This window comes from Nomascus leucogenys, chromosome X, assembly GCF_006542625.1.
Source record: "Nomascus leucogenys isolate Asia chromosome X, Asia_NLE_v1, whole genome shotgun sequence".
In the NCBI taxonomy this organism is placed as follows: Eukaryota; Metazoa; Chordata; class Mammalia; order Primates; family Hylobatidae; genus Nomascus; species Nomascus leucogenys.
The window spans coordinates 105,191,287-105,216,001 of record NC_044406.1 but is presented as its reverse complement, the minus strand read 5'-3'; the positions used below and the strand labels follow the sequence as shown (position 1 = coordinate 105,216,001).

General features: G+C 43.2%; 1 long non-coding RNA gene and 1 pseudogene across 1 annotated transcript in view; one reads left to right on the top strand and one right to left on the bottom strand.

The window, feature by feature from the left end:
- Nucleotides 1-5,642: 5,642 nt before the first annotated feature.
- The window catches only part of LOC105738119, a 44,146-nt gene continuing 25,073 nt past the window's right edge, over nucleotides 5,643-24,715 (bottom strand). Inside the window, exons 7-8 of the long non-coding RNA XR_001113850.2 lie at nucleotides 7,613-7,687; nucleotides 5,643-5,682 (exon numbers count right to left, since the gene is read on the bottom strand). This is a non-coding gene — a long non-coding RNA (uncharacterized LOC105738119). The remainder of the gene's footprint in view (nucleotides 5,683-7,612; nucleotides 7,688-24,715) is intronic.
- LOC100580594 lies at nucleotides 10,139-11,611 on the top strand (annotated as a pseudogene).

Genomic DNA, 24,715 nt, shown 5'->3' with positions numbered 1-24,715 from the left:
CAACGGAACAAAGCTGGACGGAGGATGACTTTGACGAGTTGACAGAAGAAGGCTTCAGACGATCAAACTACTCCGAGCTACGGGAGGAAATTCAAAACAATAGCAAAGAAGTTAAAAACTTTGAAAAAAAATTAGACAAATGGATAACTAGAATAACCAATGGAGAGAAGGGCTTAAAGCAGCTGATGGAGCTGAAAGCCAAGTATCGAGAACTACGCGAAGATTGCAGAAGCCTCGGTAGCAGATGCGATCAACTGGAAGAAAGGGTATCGCTGATGGAAGATGAAATGAATGAAATGAAGCAAGAAGGGAAGTTTAGAGAAAAAAGAATAAAAAGAAATGAACAAAGCCTCCAAGAAATTTGGGACTATGTGAAAAGACCAAACCTACGTCTGATTGGTGTACCTGAAAATGACGGGGAGAATGGAACCAAGTTGGAAAACACTCTGAAAGATATTATCCAGGAGAAATTCCCCAAGCTAGCAAGGCAGGCCAACATTCAGATTCAGGAAATACAGAGAACGCCACAGAGATACTCCTCGAGAAGAGCAACTCCAAGACACATAATTGTCAGATTCACCAAAGTTGAAATAAAGGAAAAAATGTTAAGGGCAGCCAGAGAGAAAGGTTGGGTTACCCACAGAGGGAAGCCCATCAGACTAACAGCTGATCTCTCAGCAGAAACTCTACAAGCCAGAAGAGAGTGGGGGCCGATATTCAACATTCTTAAAGAAAAGAATTTTCAACCCAGAATTTCATATCCAGCCAAACTAAGCTTCATAAGTGAAGGAGAAATAAAATACTTTACAGACAAGCAAACGCTGAGTGATTTTGTCACCACCAGGCCTGCCCTAAAAGAGATCCTGAAGGAAGCACTGAACATGGAAAAGAACAACCGGTACCAGCCCCTGCAAAAACATGCCAAATTGTAAAGACCATCGAAGCTAGGAAGAGACTGCATCAAATAACAAGCAAGATAACCAACTAACATCATAATGACAAGATCAGATTCACACATAACAATATTAACTTTAAATGTAAATGGGCTAAATGCTCCAATTAAAAGACACAGACTGGCAAACTGGATAAGGAGTCAAGACCCATCAGTGTGCTGTATTCAGGAAACCCATCTCACATGCAGAGACACACATAGACTCAAAATAAAGGGATGGAGGAAGATCGATCAAGCAAATGGAAAACAAAAAAAGGCAGAGGTTGCAATCCTAGTCTCTGATAAAATAGACTTTAAACCAACAAAGATCAAAAGAGACAAAGATGGCCATTACATAATGGTAAAGGGATCAATTCAACAAGAAGAGCTAACTATCCTAAATATATATGCACCCAACACAGGAGCACCCAGATTCATAAAGCAAGTCCTGAGTGACCTACAAAGGGACTTAAACTCCCACACAATAATAATGGGAGATTTTAACACCCCACTGTCAACATTAGACAGATCAACGAGACAGAAAGTTCACAAGGATATCCAGGAATTGAACTCAGCTCTGCACAAAGTGGACCTAATAGACATCTACAGAACTCTCCACCCCAAATCAACAGAATATACATTTTTTTCAGCACCACACCACACCTATTCCAAAATTGACCACATAGTTGGAAGTAAAGCTCTCCTCGGCAAATGTAAAAGAACAGAAATTATAACAAACTGTCTCTCAGAGCACAGTGCAATCAAACTAGAACTCAGGATTAAGAAACTCACTCAAAACCGCTCAACTACATGGAAACTGAACAACCTGCTCCTGAATGAATACTGGGTACATAATGAAATGAAGGCAGAAATAAAGATGTTCTTTGAAACCAACGAGAACAAAGACACAACATACCAGAATCTCTGGGACACATTCAAAGCAGTGTGTAGAGGGAAATTTATAGCACTAAATGCCCACAAGAGAAAGCAGGAAAGATCCAAAATTGACACCCTAACATCACAATTAAAAGAACTAGAAAAGCAAGAGCAAACACATTCAAAAGCTAGCAGAAGGCTAGAAATAACTAAAATCAGAGCAAAACTGAAGGAAATAGAGACACAAAAAACCCTTCAAAAAATTAATGAATCCAGGAGCTGGTTTTTTGAAAAGATCAACAAAATTGATAGACCGCTAGCAAGACTAATAAAGAAGAAAAGAGAGAAGAATCAAATAGATGCAATAAAAAATGAAAAAGGGGATATCACCACCGATCCCACAGAAATACAATCTACCATCAGAGAATATTACAAACACCTCTATGCAAATAAACTAGAAAATCTAGAAGAAATGGATAAATTCCTCGACAAATACACCCTCCCAAGACTAAACCAGGAAGAAGTTGAATCTCTGAATAGACCAATAACAGGATCTGAAATTGTGGCAATAATCAGTAGCTTACCAACCAAAAAGAGTCCAGGACCTGATGGATTCACAGCCGAATTCTACCAGAGGTACAAGGAGGAACTGGTACCATTCCTTCTGAAATTATTCCAATCGATAGAAAAAGAGGGAATCCTCCCTAACACATTTTATGAAGCCAGCATCGTCCTGATACCAAAGCCTGGCAGAGACATAACCAAAAAAGAGAATTTCAGACCAATATCCTTGATGAACATTGATGCAAAAATCCTCAGTAAAATACTGGCAAACCGAGTCCAGCAGCACATCAAAAAGCTTATACACCATAATCTAGTGGGCTTCATCCCTGGGATGCAAGGCTGGTTCAACTACGCAAATCAATAAATGTAATCCAGCATATAAACAGAACCAAAGACAAAAACCACATGATTATCTCAATAGATGCAGAAAAGGCCTTTGACAAAATTCAACAACCCTTCATGTTAAAAACTCTCAATAAATTAGGTATTGATGGGACATATCTCAAAATAATAAGAGCTATCTATGACAAACCCACAGCCAATATCATACTGAATGGGCAAAAACTGGAAGCATTCCCTTTGAAAACTGGCACAAGACAGGGATGCCCTCTCTCACCACTCCTATTCAACATAGTGCTGGAAGATCTGGCCAGAGCAATCAGGCAGGAGAAGGAAATAAAGGGTATTCAATTAGGAAAAGAGGAAGTCAAATTGTCCCTGTTTGCAGATGACATGATTGTATATCTAGAAAACCCCATCGTCTCAGCCCAAAATCTCCTTAAGCTGATTAGCAACTTCAGCAAAGTCTCAGGATACAAAATCAATGTACAAAAATCACAAGCATTCTTGTACACCAATCACAGACAAACAGGGAGCCAAATCATGAGTGAACTCCCATTCACAATTGCTTCAAAGAGAATAAAATACCTAGGAATCCAATTTACAAGGGATGTGAAGGACCTCTTCAAGGAGAACTACAAACCACTGCTCAATGAAATAAAAGAGGATACAAACAAATGGAAGAACATTCCATGCTCATGGGTTGGAAGAATCAATATCATGAAAATGGCCATACTGCCCAAGGTAATTTATAGATTCAATGCCATCCCCATCAAGCTACCAATGACTTTCTTCACAGAATTGGAAAAAACTACTTTAAAGTTCATATGGAACCAAAAAAGAGCCCGCATCGCCAAGTCAATCCTAAGCCAAAAGAACAAAGCCGGAGGCATCACGCTACCTGACTTCAAACTATACTACAAGGCTACAGTAACCAAAACAGCATGGTACTGGTACCACAACAGAGACATAGATCAATGGAACAGAACAGAGTCCTCAGAAATGATGCCGCATATCTACAACTATCTGATCTTTGACAAACCTGACAAAAACAAGAAATGGGGAAAGGATTCCCTATTTAATAAATGGTGCTGGGAAAACTGGCTAGCCATATGTAGAAAGCTGAAACTGGATCCCTTCCTTACACCTTATACAAAAATTAATTCAAGATGGATTAAAGACTTAAATGTTAGACCTAAAACCATTAAAATCCTACAAGAAAACCTAGGCAATACCATTCAGGACATAGGCATGGGCAAGGACTTCATGTGTAAAACACCAAAAGCAATGGCAACAAAAGCCAAAATTGACAAATGGGATCTCATTAAACTAAAGAGCTTCTGCACAGCAAAAGAAACTACCATCAGAGTGAACAGGCAACCTACAGAATGGGAGAAAATTTTTGCAACCTACTCATCTGACAAAGGGCTAATATCCAGAATCTACAATGAACTCAAACAAATTGACAAGAAAAAAACAAACAACCCCATCAAAAAGTGGGCAAAGGACATGAGCAGACACTTCTCAAAAGAAGACATTTATGCAGCCAAAAAACATATGAAAAAATGCTCATCATCACTGGCCATCAGAGAAATGCAAATCAAAACCACAGTGAGATACCATCTCACACGAGTTAGAATGGCCATCATTAAAAAGTCAGGAAACAACAGGTGCTGGAGAGGATGTGGAGAAATAGGAACACTTTTACACTGTTGGTGGGACTGTAAACTAGTTCAACCATTGTGGAAGTCAGTGTGGCGATTCCTCAGGGATCTAGAACTAGAAATACCATTTGACCCAGTCATCTCATTACTGGGTATATACCCAAAGGACTATAAATCATGCTGCTATAAAGACACATGCACACATATGTTTATTGTGGCACTATTCACAATAGCAAAGAGTTGGAACCAACCCAAATGTCCAACAACGATAGACTGGATTAAGAAAATGTGGCACATACACACCATGGAATACTATGCAGCCATAAAAAATGATGAGTTCATGTCCTTTGTAGGGACATGGATAAAATTGGAAAACATCATTCTCAGTAAACTATCGCAAGGACAAAAAACCAAACACCGCATGTTCTCACTCATAGGTGGGAATTGAACAATGAGAACTCATGGACACAGAAAGGGAACATCACACTCCGGGGACTGTTGTGGGGTGGGGGGAGGGGGGAGGGACAGCATTAGGAGATATACCTAATGCTAAATGACGAGTTAATGGGTGCAGCAAACCAACATGGCACATGGATACATATGTAACAAACCTGCACATTGTGCACATGTACCCTAAAACCTAAAGTATAATAATAAAAATAAAAATAAAAAAATAAAAAAGAAAAAAAGAAAACTGTCTGTGGCAGGCTGAATAGTGGTCCTCACAACATACCGGTATAACATAATGGTAAAATGCTAAAAGGGACTTTGCAGGTGTGATTAAGTTAATAATCTTGAAATGAGATGATTGCTCTGGATTAGCCAAGGGGACCTAATCTTTATTACGGATTCTTCATAAAAGAGGCAGGAAAGTCAGAGTCAAAGAAGGTCATGTGACTATGGAAGCAGCGGTCAGAGTCACAGAGAGACTTGAAGATGCTATGCTGCAGGCTTTGAAGACGGAGGAAGGAGCTATGAACTAAGGAATGTAGGCACCATCTAGAAGCTGGAAAATGGCTGATTTTGAACTTCAGTCTCCAAAACTGTATTGCCTTAGTTGGTTTTGTGTGGCTATAAAGGAACACCTGGGACTGGGTAATTTATAAATAAAAGAGGTTTATTTGCCTCACAGTTCTGCAGGCTGTATAAGCAGCAAGCAGCACGATGCCAGCATCTGCTTCTGGCGAGAACCTCAGGAAGCTTCTAATCATGGCAGAGGGCAAAGGGTGAGCAGGCATGTCACATGGTGAGAGGCGGAGCGAGAGAGAGGGGGGAGGCATGCTATGTACTTGTAAACAACCAGATCTCCTATAAACGAATAGCGTGAGAACTCATTCATTATCATGGGGACAGCACCAAGCTATTCGAGAGGGATCAACCCCCATAACCTAAACACCTCCCAGTGGGCTCCACCTCCAACATTAGGGGTCACAGTTCAACATGAGATTTGAAGGGGACAAATATCAAAACTATATCATATGTGATAATAAATTTATGTTGTTTTAAGCCACTAAACTTGTGGTGATTTGTTATAGCAGCCATAGGAAATTAACACTAATAGAGAGCAAATGACAATGATCAGGGGTTGGAAGTCAGAGAGTGTTGGAGAATAGTATGAGCATGGTTGCTTGTACAAGGATGCACTTAAACCATGAGACTCTAGTTTGGAAACAAGAAGCCTGAGAAGAGACTGGCTCAATGTCTAAACCATTGCTGCTCTATAGAACTTTATTTGATGATGAAAGTGTTCTACATCTGCACTCTCCAATATGGTAGCCACTAGCCACATGTGACTACTAAGCACTTGAAATGTGGCTAGTACAATAAGGGAACTTTTTTTTTTTTTTTGAGATGGAGTCTTGCTCTGTCACCCAGGTTGGAGTGCAGTGGTGGATTTCGGCTACTGCAAACCTCTGCCTCCTGGGTTCAAGGAATTCTCCTGCCTCAGCCTCCCGAGTAGCTGAGATTACAGGTGTGTACCACCACACCCAGCTAATTTTTGTATTTTTAGTGGAAACGGGGTTTCACCATGTTGGCCAGGCTGGTGTTGAACTCCTGACCTCAAATGATCCACCCGCCTTGGCCTTCTAAAGTGTTGGGATTACAGGCATGAGCCACTATGCCCAGCCTACTCTTAATTAATTTATATTTAAATTTAAAAATCTACATGTAGCTAATGGCTACTGTATTAGACAGACAGTTTTCTAAAACAGTTTTCTTAAAAAGAATGTGGATAGGGTGACTATGAACTTATTCATTAAATTGTTCAATGCTAAAAAACCTAGCTTGCCAAAAATAGTCTATGCCAAATTAAAGAAGTACCAACACTTCTCTGGGGATCAGATTTCTTATAATCTCTGCCATAATATAACTAAAAACCTAGATGAGAAAAAAGCATCTAAGCAGCATGTAAAATTGCTGTCATAAAACCCATGAACTTTACTTCATAGGAGATGCATGGAGTCAGTCCTTAGTCAAACAGCTACACATTAGAAGAACCAAGAATATGTTGATCTCAGAACTTCTTCAAAAGCACAAAAATCCAGAACACACTTAGGGAAAAAGACACAAGGAAAGACATATTGCTACATGCCTCAGAGGTCCAGGGCAAAAGCAGATGATCATAATGGCCACCCTGAGTCACAAGACAAGGTTATATTATGTTCTGAATCATCTGTTTAAGAAGGCAAAGCAGGCCAGGCGCAGTGGCTTATGCCTGTAATCCCAGCACTTTGGGAGGCCGAGCTGGGTGCATTACTTGAGGTCAGGAGTTCAAGATCAGCCTGGCCAACATGGTGAAACCCCATCTTTAATAAAAACACTAAAATTAGGTGGACATGGTGGTGGGCATCTGTAATCCCAGCTACTCGGAATGTTGAGGAACAAGAATCACTGGAACCCGGGAGGTGGAGGCTGCAGTGAGCCGAGATTGCCACTGTACTCCAGCCTGGGCAACAGAATGATATTCTGTCTCAAAAAAAAAAGAAGGCAAAGTAGTGAATAACTCAGCATTAAAAAAAAAAAAAACGCAACAAAGGGAATGGGTAATTGCAAAACAAAACAAAAAGCTATCTTTCCACTTTCATGTAAAATCCCTTCTTTTAGGGTTCTAGCCACTATGCTATGCCATCCACTCTAGCTCCTTGTTAGTCACTTATGCACCAAGATTGATCTGCACCACCTGGTTGATAAATTATTTCAAATCTTCTCTCACCATTACCATCCAAATCCTTCTCACCTGCCATGCAACTTCCAAATCTGGATCAATTGAATCGATCCACCACCATTGTTTCTATTTCCAGACTGCCGAGCCCTGGTGGAAGAAATAACACAATGATATAGGCAGGAATATCTTGAAAAGCATGGTTTCTGTGGAATAGTATGCAGCAGTTAAATATGTAAGATATCAGCTGGGTGTGGTGGCTCACGTCTGTAATCCCAGCACTTTGGGAGGCCCAGGTGGGCGGATCACCTGAGGTCAGGAGTTTGAGACCAGCCTGGCCAACATGGCAAAACCCCGTCTCTACTAAAAATACAAAAATTAGCCAGGCGTGGTGACAGGAGCCTGTAATCCCAGCTACTCAGGAGGCTGAGGCAGGAGAATCACTTGAACCTGGGAGGCGGAGGTTGCAGTGAGCCGAGATCATGCCACTGCATTTCAGCCTGGGCTACAGAGTGAGACTGTCACACACACACACACACACACACACACACGATATCTATATATACTGATACAGAAAAAATCCCATACACATTAAATAAAAAAGCAAGTGATATCGCAGTCCCTAGTATGGCTACAATCAAAAGGACAGATACTAACAAGTGTTGGCAAAGATGTGGAGAAACTGGAAGCCTCATATACTGCTAGTGGGAACGTAAAATGGATCAGCCACTTTGAAAAACAATCCAGTAGTTCCTCAAAATGTTAAACACAGAGTTACCATGTGACCCAGCAATCCTACTCCTAGATACACACCCAAAAGACATGAAAATATATGTCCACACAAAAACTGGAACATGAATACTCATAGCCATGTTATTTATAATAGCCAAAAAGTAGAAACTGGCTGGGTGCGGTGGCTTATGCCTGTAATCCCAAAACTTTGGGAGGCCGAGGCAGGTGGATCATGAGGTCAGGAGATGGATACCATCCTGGCCAACATGGTGAAACCCTGTCTCTACTAAAAAAAAAAAAAAAAAAAAACTTAGCTGGGTGTGGTGGCGCATGTCTCTAATCCCAGCTACTTGGGAGGCTGAGGCAGGAGAATCACTTGAACCAGGGAGTCGGAGGTTGCAGTGAGCCAAGATCACGCCACTGCACTCCAGCCTGGCAACAGAGTGAGACTCTATCAAAAAATAAAAAGTATAATAATAATAAAATAATAAAATAAAATAAAAAGTAGAAACTACCCAAATGCCCAAATGACAAATAGATAAACAAAATGTAATATATCCACACAATGGATATGCCAAGAGCAAGTTGCAAGTTTTTGGGTTTTTTTTTTTTGTTTTTTTGAGACAGGGTCTCACTCTGTTGCCCAGGCAGGAGTGCTGTAGCACAATCATGGCTCACTGCAGCCTTGGCCTCCTAGGCTCAAGCAATCCTCCCACCTCAGCCTCCTGGGTGTGACTATAGGAACACACTGCTACATCCAGCTAATTTTTTGTATTTTGTAGAGACAGGGTTTTGCCATGTTGCCCAGGCTGGTCTTGAACTCCTGAGCTCAAGTGATCCACCTGCCTCACCCTCCCAAAGTGTTGAAATTACAGGCATGCACCACCATGCCTGGCCTCCAAGAGCAATTTTATTCAGCAATAAAAAGAATGAAGTTCTGATTCATGCTACAACATAGATGAACCCTGAAAACACTGTGCTAAGTAAAATAAGCCAGTCACGAAAGATCACATATTCTTCCATTAATATCAAAGTCCGGAATAGGGAAATCTATAGAGACTGAAAGTGGATTAGTGGTTGCTAAGGGTTAAAGGATAAAGAGGCGATAGCTAAAAGATACACGGTTTCTTTCTGAGGTGATGAAAATGTTCTAAAAATTGACTATGGCAGTGGTTGCACACATCCATGAATATACTAAAAACAATTGAACTGCACACTTTAAATGTGTGAATTGTGTAGTGTGCGAATTATAGCTCAATAAAGCTGTTATTTTTTTTTTTAAAAAAGCAAGTGATAGAATAATACATGTACTATGAGCTCATTTATATAAAAACGAAAACTACATATGCATGCAATATAAACATTTGTGAATGTATGTAAATATATAGAACATGATTTGGAAGGATACCCACCCATCTGTTAGCATTGGTTGCTTTTGGGGACAGAAGTAGGATTGCCTTCTGTAACATCACACTTTCCTGTTTCTCCTCCTACCACCCTGGTTGTTCCTCCAAATTGCTTTGTAGGCATTCTTTCCTCTGCTCATTCCTTTATAATCCACATTTAACTCTTCAGGCTCTCCTTGAAGTGATCATATGATCACATATTTCCCATGGTTTCAACAATGCCAGTCCATATCCTGACTCATTTATTCAACAAATAATCCACTGAGCACCTGCTAAGTACTGTGCTAGTTGCTAGACATTCAGCAGGACTGAGGCAAATAAGATTGCCATGCTCATGAAATTTACATTCTAGTGGTGGTGAAGATATATAATAATAAGCAAACCAATAAATGAACAGACAATTTCAGATAATGTTAAGTGGTAGGGAGAAAATAAAACAGGGTGAGGGGCAGGCGCCATGGCCATGTTGAGCACCGCGTCTCGCACCATGCCCCACGCCGCCATCCACTGCGCAGGTCGCTACCTGCCACCCGAGGCCTGCATGCTCGCCATGTCCCTTCCACAACCAACGCAAGCCGCCTTGGGCATCCTGGCCCGGCACGCTTTGGTGCTGGGCACCATCGAGATGGGGCGCCACATGGACGCATCCACCAGCGCCACGGCCATGCACGCTTTCCTGGAGCGCAGCCACACCGAGCTGGGCATGGCCTTCATGTACAGCGATGGCCAGTCCAAAACCATCCTGGGCGGCCTGAGGCTGGGGCTGGGTGGCGGCGACTGCTGAGTGAAATTTGCCACCAAGGCCAACCCTTGGGAGCGAAAATCACTAAAGCCTGACAGTGTCCGGTCCCAGCTAGAGACGTCATTGAAGAGATTGCAGTGTCCCCTGGTGGACCTCTTCTACCTACATGCACCTGACCACGGCACCCCAGTGGAAGAGACCCTGTGTGCTTGCCACCAGCAGCACCAGGAGGGCAAGTTCGTGGAGCTTGGCCTCTCCAACTATGCCGGCTGGTAAGTGGCCAAGATCTGTACCCTCTGCAAGAGCAAAGGCTGGGCCGGGCGTGGTGGCTCATGCCTGTAATCCCAGCACTTTGGGAGGCCGAGGTGGGCGGATCACGAGGTCAGGAGATGGAAACCATCCTGGCTAACACGGTGAAACCCCGTCTTGATTAAAAATACAAAAAAAAAAAAAAAATTAGCCGGGTGTGGTGGCGAGCACCTGTAGTCCCAGCTACTCGGGAGGCTAAGGCAGGAGAATGGCGTGAACCCAGGAGGCAGAGCTTGCAGTGAGCCAAGATGGCGCCACTGCACTCCAGCCTGGGCGACAGAGCAAGACTCCGTCTCCAAAAAAAAAAAAGAAAAGGAATAAATAAATAAATACATAAATAAATAAATAAATAAATAAATAAGAGCAAAGGCTAGATCCTGCCCACTGTATACCAGGGCATGTACAATGCCACCACCTGGCAGGTGGAAATGGAGCCCTTCCCCTGCCTCGGGCACTTTGGACTGAGGTTCTATGCCTACAACCCCCTGGCTGGGGGCCTGCTGACCAGCAAGCAAAAGCATGAGGACAAGGGCAGAAAACAGTCCGGGGGCTACTTCTTTGGGAATAGCTGGGCTGAGACCTACAGGAATCGCTTCTGGAAGGAGCACCACTTCGAGGCCATTGCCCTGATGGAGAAGGCCACGCAGGCCATGTATGGCGCCAGTGCCCCCCAGCATGACCTTGGCCACCCTCTGGTGGATGTACCATCACTCACAGCTGCAGGATGCCCACGGAGACATGGTCATCCTGGGCATGTCCAGCCTGGAGAAGCTGGAACAGAACTTGGCAGCGATGGAGGAAGGGCCCATGGAGCCGGCTGTCATGGAATCTTTTAATCAAACCTGGCATTTTGTTGCCCACGAATGTCCCAACTACTTCCGCTAGGCCCATCGTGGCTCAGGCTGCCCAAGGCTTTTCTGTCACCTCTTTTATTCTCTCATGCTGACCAGTCTTGGCCTTGAGCTGACTTAACAGGGTCTTTCTGGATCGTCTAGATCCATGTGTTATTTTTCTAGCTTCCTGCCTTGCTCCCTGCTCACTTTACACTGTGAAAGGTGGGGGTGAGTCCCACTTGGGCATTTCCTGTTGAATAAAGCAGGCACTTGACCCAGCCATAGCCCAGGTCAACCCCCTTGCCCCACCAAAAAAAAAGATTAAAATAAAAAAAAACCAGGGTGATATGATGAGATACTGATCAGAGTATGGGGCTCCTTAGTTGGGATGACCAGGGAAAGCCTCTCTGAGGAGCTGACCCTAGAGCTGAGACGTGGATGATGAGAAAGATGGTAAGAGAATATTTTATGCAGGGTGCATAGGCCCTGAAGAGAGAACAAATTATAGCTGGAAGCATCGCAAACAAGTAACATAGTATGGGATAAGATCAGATATTTTGGTAAGGGCTACTATATCTTATTAGGTCAAAGTAAAGAGCTTGAACATTATACAAAATGTAACTGGAAGCCCCTGGAGGCTTCTGAAACAGGCAGAATGTCCTAGTCTGTTTTACATTGCTATAACAGAATATCACAGACTAGGTAATTTATAATGAACAGAAATTTATTTGGCTCATGGTACTGGAGGCTGGGAAGTCCAAGAGCATGGAGCCAGCATCTGATGAGAGCCTTCATGCTGCGTCATGCCATAATGAAAGGTGGAAGGACAAGAGAAGGTAAGAGCGAGGGAACAGGAAAAGTCAAACTTGCCTTTATAATGCAGCCACTCTTGCAATAACTAACCCACTCCTGAGATAATGACATTAATCTATTAATAAGGGTAGAGCCCTCATGACCTAATCACTTCTTATTATGTCCCACCTCCCAACACTGCTCTATTGGGAATTAAGTTTTCAACACATGAACTTTAGGGGACACATTCAAACCATGGCATTCTATTCTGGTCCCCAAAATTCATGTCCTCACAATGCAAAATACATTCATTCCATTGCAGTAGCCAGAAAATTCTTAACTTGTTCCAGTGTCAACTCAAAGATCCAAAGTCCAGTCTCATCAAAAGCAGATATGGGTGGGACTCAAGGCATAATTCACCTTGAGGCAAATTTTCCTCCAGCTGTGAGGAAACAGATTAAAAATTAAACAAGTTATTTATTTACAAAATACAATGCTGGGTGATGTGGTTTGGATATGTGTCCTTGCCCAAATTTCATGTTGAATCGTAAACTCCAGTGTTAGAGGTGGGGCCTGGTAGGAGGTGATTGGACCATGGGGGTGGATCCTTTATGAATGGTTTAGCACCATCCCCTCCATGCTGTTCTCATGATGGTGAGTTCTCATGAAATCTGGTTAAGTGTGTAGCACCTTCCCTCTCTCTTCCTCCTGCTCCAGCTATGTAAGACATGCCTGCTTCCCCTTCACCTTCTGCCACGATTGAAAGTTTCCTGAGGCCTCCACAGAAGCTGAGCAGATGCCAGCACCATGTTTCCTGCAGAACCTGCAGAATCTGCATACAGCCTGTAGAACCATGAGCCAATTAACCTCTTGTTTATAAATTACCCAGTCTCTGGTATTTCTTTCTTTCTTTCTTTTTCTTTTTTTTTTTTTTTTTTTTTTTTTTGAGACGGAATCTCGCTCTGTTGCCAGGCTGGAGTACCACGGCGTGATCTCTGCTCACTGCAATCTCTGCCTCCCAGGTTCAAATGATTCCTCTGCCTCAGCCTCCCGAGTAGCTGGGACTACAGGCATGCACCACCACACCTGGCTAATTGTTTGTATTTTAGTAGAGATGGGGTTTCACCATGTTGGCCAGGATGGTCTTGATCTCCTGACCTCATGATCTGCACCCTTTGGCCTCCCAAAGTGCTGGGATTACAGGCGTGAGCCACCGTGCCTGGCCTGGTATTTCTTTATAGCAGTGTAAGAATGGACTAATACAGTGGGACAGACATAGGATAAACATTCCCATTCCAAGAGGGAGAAATAGGCCAGAAGAAAGGGGTCCCAAGTAAGTCCAAAACCCAACAAAGTAAACCACATTAAGTCTTAAAGGTGTAGAATAATCTCCTTTGATTCCATGTCCTGCATCTTGGGCACACCAAGACAGGGGCTGAGCCCCCAAGGCCTCAGGCAGCCCTGCCCCTATCTATGGCTTTGTTGGGCTCAGCACATGTTTCAGCTGTCTCGGGTTGGAGTCTCATGCCTGCAGCTTTCCCAGGTTGGTACTGCATGCTGGTAGCTCTACGGCTCTGGGGTCCCAGTGGTGGTCCCACTCCCACAGTTCCACTAGGCACTGCCCTAGCGGAGACTCTGCAGGATCCTGCTTTCCACAGCTCCACTAGGCATTGCCCTAGTGGGGGCTCTCTGCAGTGGCTCTGCCTCTGCAACAAGTCTCTGCCTGGGCCCCCAGACTGTCTGATACATCCTTCGAAATCTAGGTAGATGCCACAATGGCCCCACAATTCATGCGCTCAGCGCTTCTGCAGAGTCAGCACCATGTGCATGCTGCCAAGGCTTACACTTGTGCCCTCCAGAGCAGTGGCATGAACTGCACATGGGCTCACTTGAGCCATGGCTGGAGCAGCCAAGGAGCTCTGCACCAAAACATGGGAAGCAGAGTCCTGAGGTGGCCCTGGGCAGTGAATGCTGAGGTCTGGTGGGCACCTTTCTGGAAACCGTGCCCTCAAGGCCCTGCTCTGAATTTGTAATGGGAGGGACAACCTACTCAATGATCTCTGAAATGTCTTTGGGATCTTTGTCCCATTGTTTCGGTGACTAGCAATATCACCCTTCCTATCTCCCTACTGTTTCCCTCACTTCTGCTGCTGCTTGCGATTCATCCTCATTCCCCATCCCCGTTGCCCCCTCCCCTCTCCAGTTCTGTGAATGCAGAGGTCCTGTTGTCATTCATCCACATCCTACCTCCAACCCAGATGACTGGGTGGGGGACACACGCTTTACAACCACAAGTATGAATGGCTACTCCAGAAGAAGAGATTCCTGGCTGTTGCCTGCAGCCATGTCCTATCTTACCACCTGCTACCTGCCCAGCTCTTCAGAGGAAGGGTTCACTCTAACCCTGGCCCAGCTGGCCTGAGATCAGCTAGTTGCTGAAGTGCAGCCTCTTGTGGCCACTACGACTACAATACGATTTTTTTCTTTATATATATATTTGTATTATCTTTTTAATTGAGATGGGATCTTGCTGTGTAGTCCAGGCAGGTCTCAAACTCCTAGCCTCAAGTCATCCTCTCACCTTGGCCTCCTAAAGTGCTGGGATTACAGTTGTGAACCACTGTGCCCAGCTGGTACAACAACTTTGGAAAATAATTTAGCAATATTTTGTAAAGTTGAAAGTAAGCATACTACAGGACCCAACAATTCTAATTCTAGGTATTCATTGGTCTAGGGAAACTTTTTGCACATATGCACTGGGAGACACATAAAAGGATGTACATTGCAGCACAGCTTGCAAAATACAAAAATTGGAAATAAGCTGATGTCCATCAAAAGGATAATATATAAATCATCAGGGTACGTTTACATGATGGAACGATACGAAGTGGTTGAAATGACTTATCATGAATTAGGCTTAGTCTTTCAGTCTGTGTTTTGCTACATATATACCTATCCTCAAACAAAAGATACTCTTGTTTGTGTATTAATTTCTATCCAAGTTGGGAAAAACAGTATCATCCAGTATACATCTGTCTACAACTTGCTTTAAAAAAAAAATCATTGCTTCCTAATGTATATTGATTTTATTTATTTATTTATTTATTTATTTATTTTGAGACAGGGTCTCACTCTGTCACCCAGGTTGGAGTGCAGTGGCACAATCTCAGCTCACTGCAACCTCCCTCTCCCAGGCTCAAGTGATCCTCCCACCTTACACTCCCAGGTAGCTGGGACTACAGGTGTGTGCCACCATGGCCGGCTATTTTTTTGTATTTTTCGTACAGATGAGTTTTGCCATGTTGCCCAGACTTTGAATATGACTTTGGAGCTGGTGAAAAGGACTTGGAACCTTTTTAAAAGCCCATGTTAGCACTTCCGGTTTGTTGAGCCAGGGTCTTGCTTTGTTGTCCATGCTGTTGTGCAGTGACATGATCACAGCTCACTGCAGTCTCAATCTCCCAGGCTCAAGCAGTCCTCCCACCTGAGCTTCCCGAGTAGCTGGGACTACAGGCATGTGCCATCATGCCTGGCTATTTAATTTTTTTTTTTTTTTTTTTTTTTTTTTTTTTTTTTTTGTAGAGATGAGGTCTCGCTATGCTGCCCGGGCTGGTCTCTAACTCCTGGGCTCAAGTGATCCTCCTACCTCGGCCTTCCAAAGTGCTGGGATTACAGGAGTGAGCTACCACACCTGGCCAGCACATTCGATATAAAAGAAACTTGACAGGATTCTAGAAGGCAAGCTGGTTATAATCTGTTGTACACACAAGGACAAGTGAGGAAGAAAGGAGACACAGTGCCCAGGGATAGGGGAGCAAAATAAGATATACTCAGTTATCCATGGTCATGGAGAACAGACATGCCAGGTTATTAAAACCAGTAGATAATCCAAAAGGCACTCTGGAATACATTATATGTCCTGTCAACACCCGGCCTCTGAACCCCAGTAGATTTATTCCTCTAGTTAACTTTTCCCAGACTGACATTAAAATGAGCATATATTTCCAAGTTGCTTCCAGATGATGGCTGGAGGGAGTGGGCAATAGCATGAAGACTGTGAAGGGTAAGGACAGACTAAAATAATCCATTAGCCACAGAGAATCTCAGTGTGGGTATTTGAGAGTCACCTGTACACGCTCAGTAATGAGGTTCTGCTTGTCAAGGCAACTGAATTGAGCCACCTGACTCTTCTTGGAGGCCCACTCCAAAGGTGTATAGTAAGTTAAGTCAGGAGTCTCAAGCTGAATGCCTCTCAGTCCATAATGCTACCAGTCACATAGCATGTGTGGCCAAAACCAGAGATACTTTGTTGATTCCCAACATTCTTGTGCAGAAGCAACTTTAGTCCACATTATGCTACTTAGCAATGAATTGTAGTAGGGAAAGGAAAGGCAGGGAGGGCTCTGCCCCCATCCCTGTGATATGTGGGCCACAGTTGCTCTGAAAACCCAGCTACAGAATGGGGACAGTAAACAACAAACAGAGTTCTAGTTCAGCCATGAACCATTTTCTTATGGTTATAGCAGAGTGATAATGGAGCAGGGAAAGGACAAGAGTCCAAAACACAGAGTCAGTGCTCCTGAAAGCAAGATTACTCACTGGAGACATTTACTGGTTTCTGTTTTTCCTGTGAAGGGGAGAAAGTAGGTCAGCACACTCAAAGAACTGTGACCAGGAACAGTGGCTCTGAGAGGGAGTCATTTGCTGCACCCTGTGCCAAGATGAACGAGTAATAGACACGCCTCTCAATTGAGGGCATTTGACTGAGGTCACTTGCTTCGGGAAAAACTCAGGCTGTTGATCCCTTGGTGTGTATTCTTTGCAGGCCTTAGGAGGTAGGTACAAGGGAAGGCTCGCAGTTTTAAAACCAACATCTAAATGGTTGGCTAGCATGAGCTAGCAAGCACAGGAATGTTTATGAGCAAACTGTGTGCCTACTTTGGCTTTCAGACAAGATGGACAAGGCTCAGGGCAGCTTGGCTAAAAATAGATGGCACAGAGGGGCCTAGGAAGCAGGAGAGCTAGGTTTCACTCCCAGGTCTCTGAGTTAACCTTCAGGCAAACTTCCTGAGTGTCTTTCTTTCATATACTGATTAGCTCTTAGTAAGCAGGAGTATTGAATAAGTTTTCCTAGGTCTAGAGAAGGGTTCATGTGGAGTCTGCTACATTTTCTTGTCTCATCTTTCCTCAAAAGATCCAAGTTTTGGAAAAGACTGGTTGTGATCAGGTGAAAGGTGGAGTAGCTGACATACGATGGAACAGTACCAAGCTATGATGACCCTCTGGGAGCCACGAGTCCTTCTGGACTAACCAAGGTGGCTGCCCAGCCAGAGCCAAAAGAAGGCTTCCTGACCCTGGGTCTGGAGGCAGAGGTGGCAGAGAAATAAACAAGAGGCACCAAATCAGAACTCCTGATGCATAACCCACAACTATGAGGGGGACAGTGTGAAATGCAGGGCTTTAAGTAGGAAATTTAGTAGGAAATTCAGAAAGCAGGTAGTTCCTGCCCTTTGTCACTGCCCCACATGCCATTCCCTTCCTCAGCAAGATTCTACTTGCTCCGAAACAAGGGTCCAAACCAAGGCAGCCACGTTTCTAGTGTGTAGTTGGGAGGTAATGTTCTTCGGAAAAAACTGGACTATTCACAGAGAAGGGGAAGCTGAGCACAAGAAAACTATTTTGTGCCAGGCACAGTGGCTCACGCCTATAATCCCAGCGCTTTGGGAGGCCGAGGCGGGCGGATCGCCTGAGGTCAGGAGTTCAAGACCATCCTGGCCAACATGGCGAAACCCCATCTCTACTAAAACTACAAAAATTAGCCGGGTATGGTGGCGAGTGCTTGTAATCCCAGCTACTCAGGAGGCTGAGGTGGGAGGATCACTTGAACCAGGAGGTACAGGTTGCAGTGAGCCGAGATCGTGCCACTGCACTCCAGCCTGGGCGACAGAGTGAGACTCTGTCTCAAAAAAATAAAAAAAAATAAACAGGCTGGCCGTGGTGGCTCACTCCTGTAATCCCAGCACTTTGGGAGGCCGAGGCCAGGTGGATCACAAGGTTAGGAAATTGAGACCATCCTGGCTAACACGGTGAAACCCCGTCTCTACAAAAAATACAAAAAATTAGCCTGGCGTGGTGGCACATGTCTGTAATCCCAGCTACTTGGAAGGCTGAGGCAGGAGAATTGCTTGAACCTGGGAGGTGGAGGTTGCAGTGAGCTGAGATAGCACCACTGCACTCTAGCCTGGGTGACAGAATATTTTGTATTATTTCCTGCCTCAAGACCCTTGGCCCTACCCTCATCCCAGGCCACTTTCCCCAGAAGTCAGTGCATCTCTGTGTGGCAAGAATATCTGGAAAGAGCTATTTTTTTTTTCTGATTACAAAAGTAATAAGTGGTTATTTTATAAAATTAAGATTTTTCAAAATAACTAGAAGACGGGATTCTAAATCCTCTCTCAACCCCCAAAAATGATACATGTTTGAGGTGATGAGTATGCTAATTACCATGATTTGATCATTTCACAATGTATTCATGCATCAAACAAAACATCACACTGTACCCCATAAATATATGGAATTATCATTTATCAATTAAAAAATAAAAAATTATAAGCATAAAGAGAAATATAAAGTAGAGGCCAGGCACCATGGCTCACACTTGTAATCCCAACACTTTGGGAGGCTGAGGTGGGTGGGTCACTTGAGTTCAGGAGTTCAAGACCAGCCTGGCCAACATGGCGAAACCTCATCTCTAGTAAAAACACAAAATTTAGCCAGGTGTGGTGGCGCACACCTGTAGTACCAGCTACTCAGGAGGTTGAGGTGGGAGGGTTGCTTGAACCTGGAAGGTGGGGGTTGCAGTGAGCCAAGATCATGCCACTGCACTCCAGCCTGGGCGACAGAGCAACGCTGTCTCAAAATAAATAAATAAATAAAATATAAAGCAGAAAACAAAAATCACTATAATCCCATCACTTAAAGATTACTATGGTTAACAGCCTTTATGTAAATTTGGAGTATTTAGCCTTGACTCTATTGCTTACTTACCTTGGGCAAGTTACTTAAACTTTCTGAGTCTCAGTTTTGTTATTTACAAAATGAGAATAATCATAGTACTCACCTTACAGTATTATCTCAAGGACGAGAGAATTCATGTAAAGAGGTTTCATAGCCCCTGGCAAATATTGAGTGATCAATAAATGTTGGCCATCACCATCATTATTATATTCTATGTGTATACATTCAAAACTACTCATATTGATGGCTGTATAATATTTTGTTTTGTGGCTGTACCATTTCCCTAGGGTTAAACATTTATGCTGTTTCCAAAATTTCACTATTACAAAACTACTGCAAGAAACATCCCTGTACATATATTTTCTTGTACACCTCTATTTCCTTAACATAAATTTCCTAGGATTGAGTTTACTGGGTTAAAGTTTCCTAAAAATGAGCATTTTGGGCCCAGGCGCAGTGGCTCACACTTGTAATTCCAGCACTTTGGGAAGCTGAGGTGGGCAGATCACGAGGTCAAGAGATCGAGACCATCCTGGCCAACATGGTGAAACCCTGTCTCTACTAAAAATACAAAAATTAGCTGGGCTTGGTGGTGCACGCCTGTAGTCCCAGCTACTTGGGAGGCTGAGGCAGGAGAATCACTTGAACCCAGGAGGCAGAGGTTGCAGTGAGCCGAGATTGTGCCACTGCACTCCAGCCTGGTGACAGAGCAAGACTCCGTCTCAAAAGAAAAAAAAAAAGGAGCATTTTTAGGCCCTTGTTACAGACTTCAAAATGGCTTTATGAAAAGGTTGTAGTCGGTCAGGCGCAGTGCCTCACACCTGTAATCCCAGCACTTTGGGAGGCCGAGGCGGGTGAATCACCTGAGGTCAGGAGTTCGAGACCAGTCTGGCCAACATGGTGAAACCCCCATCTCTACTGAAAACAAATACAAAAATTAGCTGGGAATGGTGGCAGGCATCTGTAATCCCAGCTGCTCGGGAGGCTGAGGCAAGAGAATCATTTGAACTCGGGAGACGGAGGTTGCAGTGATCCAAGATTGCACCACTGCACTCCAGTCTAGGTGACAGGCCAAGCCTCTGTCAAAAAAAAAAAAAAAGATTCTAGTCATTTCTGCCATCAGGGCATATATAAGTATCCATTTTTCCATACTTTCACCAACACTGAGTAATAACACTTTTTAAAACATCTTTGACAGTTCCATGGGGAATAATGGTGTCTTGTTTTCATTTGCATAACTTTGATTATAAGGGATAATAATTTTTTTTTTTTGAGATGGGGTCTCACTCTGTCACTCAGGCTGGAGTGCAGTGATGTGATCTCAGCTCACTGCAACCTCTGCCTCCCGGGTTCAAGCGATTCTCTCGCCTCAGCCTCCCGAGTAGCTGGGATTACAGGCGTGCACCACCACACCTGGCTAATTTTTGTATTTTTAGTAGAGACAGGGTTTCAGCATGTTGGCCAGGCTTGTCTCCAACTCCTGTCCTCAGATGATTGGCCCGCCTCTGCCTCCCAAAGTGCTGGGATGACAGGCGTGAGCCACCATGCCCAGTCATAAGGGACAATAAACATTTTAAGTTAACTCTCCTGTTAAGCTCATACAGTAATTCACAAGTTCCCACAGACAAAAATCCATAAGAAAGTCCTCAGGGATCCTGAAATGAAAACATACAGGGGGCATTTCCATAAAAATAATTCACATTTGAGTAGTTGATATACATATTTTTAACCATTTTAACTGCAAGATATAATAATAGAAAAATGCATATCTTAATAGAGTATTATAAAGTAAATACACTTTTAGATATTTACTTCTAGGTCAAGAAATAGAACTTTGCTAGCTACCTTAGAAGCCTGGCACATGTCCCATCCCAATCCTAAAATTAACCGCTACGCTGACTTTTATGGAAATCTCTTCCTCTCTTCCTTGATTTCATTATAGTTTTATCACTCAGGTTGCAACCTTAAACGTAATAGTTTAGTTTTGCCTTTTAAAAATATTTTAAGTGTTTTTCATTTAGTTGCTGATATACTTGTAATAAAAATTACACCAGATTATAATAGCAATCAACTTAAAGAAGTAAATGCTTAAAAATGCTCATTTTTGACAATAGTGCTTTACAGACACATGAAAACATATACAATTTTTCCCATGGATGTGACTAAATAAATTGCTTTGTCTCAAACTTAGCATGTCATTTTGATATGGTTATATGTTTTGGTTCAGTTTTGAAGTAATGCCTCCAACATTAGTATAATTTTAACACTTTCTATCAAAGTTAGATGTCAGTTACAAGGCATTATTCTGAAGTTCAACCTTGTTTTTCAACCTATTAGATAGGCCTGAGTTCTTAATTGCAAACTGCAAAATCCACTCTGACTAGTTTAAGCAGAAAGGAAATTTATTAAACAATATTAGACCACCCACAGGATCTCTGGAGACCCATAAAGCGAGACCCTGAAGAGGCCAGAAACAAGGTGCAGCCATACTGTGGGTGCTTCGCTGGCAAAAACTCCACTGCCACTACCCTAAAGAAGACATCAACTCTCCACGATCCTTGCTTTCCACATGGAATTTCCAAGCTTCTTGTATCTCTCTTCAAACAGCCCCCAGAAACCCCTGCCAGAGAGAATGCTGAGCTGGATAGATTCCAGCTGTTTGATGTGGTCCCTCTGTTGCTTGTTGGTTTCTGTTGTTCAGAATGCTGATATGTCCTATGTTGGATCCTGGACAACACAGAAAACTTCTCCATCTATTTTGAGTTTCTTTCCTACTCAACTCTTCAGTAGAACATAAACCTTTTAAGGACAGAGGCCAGTTCATCACTTTTAAGTAATCAAATATATTTATTAATAACCTATTATATTCATTAACAAATATTTATTGGAAGCCTACTCTAAATTTGGCATAGTGCTAGGCGCTGAAGATATCATTATGAATGAGAGACAAAGGTCTTCTCTCATGAGTTTATAGTCTAATCAGTGTAGAGTGACAACAAATACATAAACAAATAAACAATTATGATTTCAGGTGAGCAGAGGAGCAGGGCTACCTTACATAGGGTAATCAGAAAAAGTCTCCATGAGGGGCTGATAGTGAAGGTGACACTTAAAGGAAAAGGATCCAGGCATTTAAAGCGTTAGAGGAAGAACAGTCCTGGAAGAAGGAATGTCATGTGAGAAGGAAACATACTCATTCACTGGGTCTCAGGCTAGAGCACAATAAGTGAGCAAGAGAGTAAAATGTTTCAGTTTTATTCCAAGCATATTAACAAACAATTGGAGGTTGTGAGTAGCCAGAAGCGACATAGTCTGATGTACATTTTGAAGGATCACTCTTGGTGGTGAGTGGAGAACAGGCTACAGAGGAAACAAATTGAAACATTTAGGAGGCAAGTGGTCCAGATGAAAGATGATGATGGTTTACACTAGGGTGGCTGAGAGGATGAGAGATCACATTTGGGATATACTTCAAAGTTAGAGTCAAAAGAAATTCCTGATTTGTTGTGGGAGGTGAGGCGGAGAGGAGAATCAAAAGGAAAACACAAAGATTTGAGGGCTTGAGCAACAGAGTGAATGATGTTGACAGTTACTGAGATGGAGAAGAGTGGGGTAAGGGGGGAAATCTAGTTCATATTTGTACATGTTGAGGTGCTAATGTCTATAGGAATGAACATGAGAAGAGATAGTGAAATATATGAGTCTTGGGCTTAGAGAAGAGGACCTGTCTGTGCTAAGCACTCTGAGGGGATGTATGAAATGTGTAAGACACAGCGTTGAAGAAAGGGTTAACACAGAAGCTCTAATTGATCAGTCCTTGCACGTCTTCAGGGGAGCCTAGAATTATGATTGCCCCTAGGTCTACCTCTGGGAATACAGCCCTCAGATGTTCTTTATGTCACCAATTGATGAAGTCTTGATGTCATTTTATACATCCAGAGCAATGAGGTATACTGTATCTACTTGTCAGGACTTCTCTGGATTGTTTTTGCAAGATTCATGATGTACCTGGTTTTGATGTTGGGCTCCTGAGTGTCATTTTGCAAAAGCCTCAGAGACTCTGAGACTTGGGTGGGCTTTCCTAGACAGAGACATTTCACAGGTGTCCCTGTAGTTTGCTGTTAATTTGTTAGGTGCTCCTGTGCAGCCATGGATAAGAAAGGACTTGAAAACCCATGCCTACTCAATGTATATTCTTCCTGCAGTTTTTGTTCTGTATCCTTTGGTGCAATAAACCCTAGCTGTAAGTAAAACCTGCTATTGAGTCTTATGAGTCTTTCTAGTAAATCACCCAACTTCGGGTGATCGCGGGAACCCTCAAAACACAATTTGCCCTCCAAGAGCTTATAGTTTAGCTGCAGAGGAAAAAGAAACATACATGAAACAACAGTGACCCAAGCATGACAATACATTACTCTCAGCCCAAGGCCAGGCACTAAGTTTTTATTCATCTTTGTATCCTTAAAGGAGGGCTGGGTCATTGGGTGGTCCTCAATAAAGGTCTGCTGAACTTAAACAGAAGAGGTGGAGTTTGCTGGATGGGTAGGACTTTGAATAAGCTAGGAGGAAAAGGAGGGCATGCCAATTGGAGAAAACTTGATATAGGCCCAAAAGCAAGAACAGGCAGGGTTTGTTTGTAGAAAGTTGTCCTTAGTCTCCCTGCTCCACAATGCCTGGCTCATTTGCCAAACAGTGGGCATTTCATAAAGTCTGCCACTTGTCTGGTATCCTTGTCCAAGTTTGCTACCACACCCTTTTCAGTCTCTCCCCTGCTTTTTCTGGGCAGTGCTAATGATGGGAGGTGATGGGATAGCATATTCCTTCTGCTCCCACCCCAGTCACTTGCAGGAGAGAACTGAGGCTGAGATGTCTAGTTCCAAATCTAACTGCATCATGGATGGTTGGCTTGGCTGCTCTCCCTGTGATTCAGTGATTAAAATTCCAGATGGGACTACAATAACTCTATTAATCTTGAATTCCATACATCGGTTTCAAAATAAAACTCCTAGAACCTAGGCACCTCTATACAATCTTTCCATATTCCCAGGGCAGCTTTAAAATGAAATAGATGAATAACTGCTTCACCAAAAGAGAGGTTCTGGTGAAAGGAGACATGGATACAGAGAAAAAGAGAAGACATTCTAGGAAATGAACCAAAACATTTCTGTCTGTATGAACAGGAAAGAAAATGGAAGATTTAATGCTTAGATCTCAGAGATTGACTAGTATAACCATCGTCCCCTTGCCCCTCCAGCAGATGAGGAAGAGATTTGTCCAAGATCACACAGCAATCCACAGCTGACCCAGGACCAGAATATGATTAGAATCAGGACCAGGCTTCCTGATT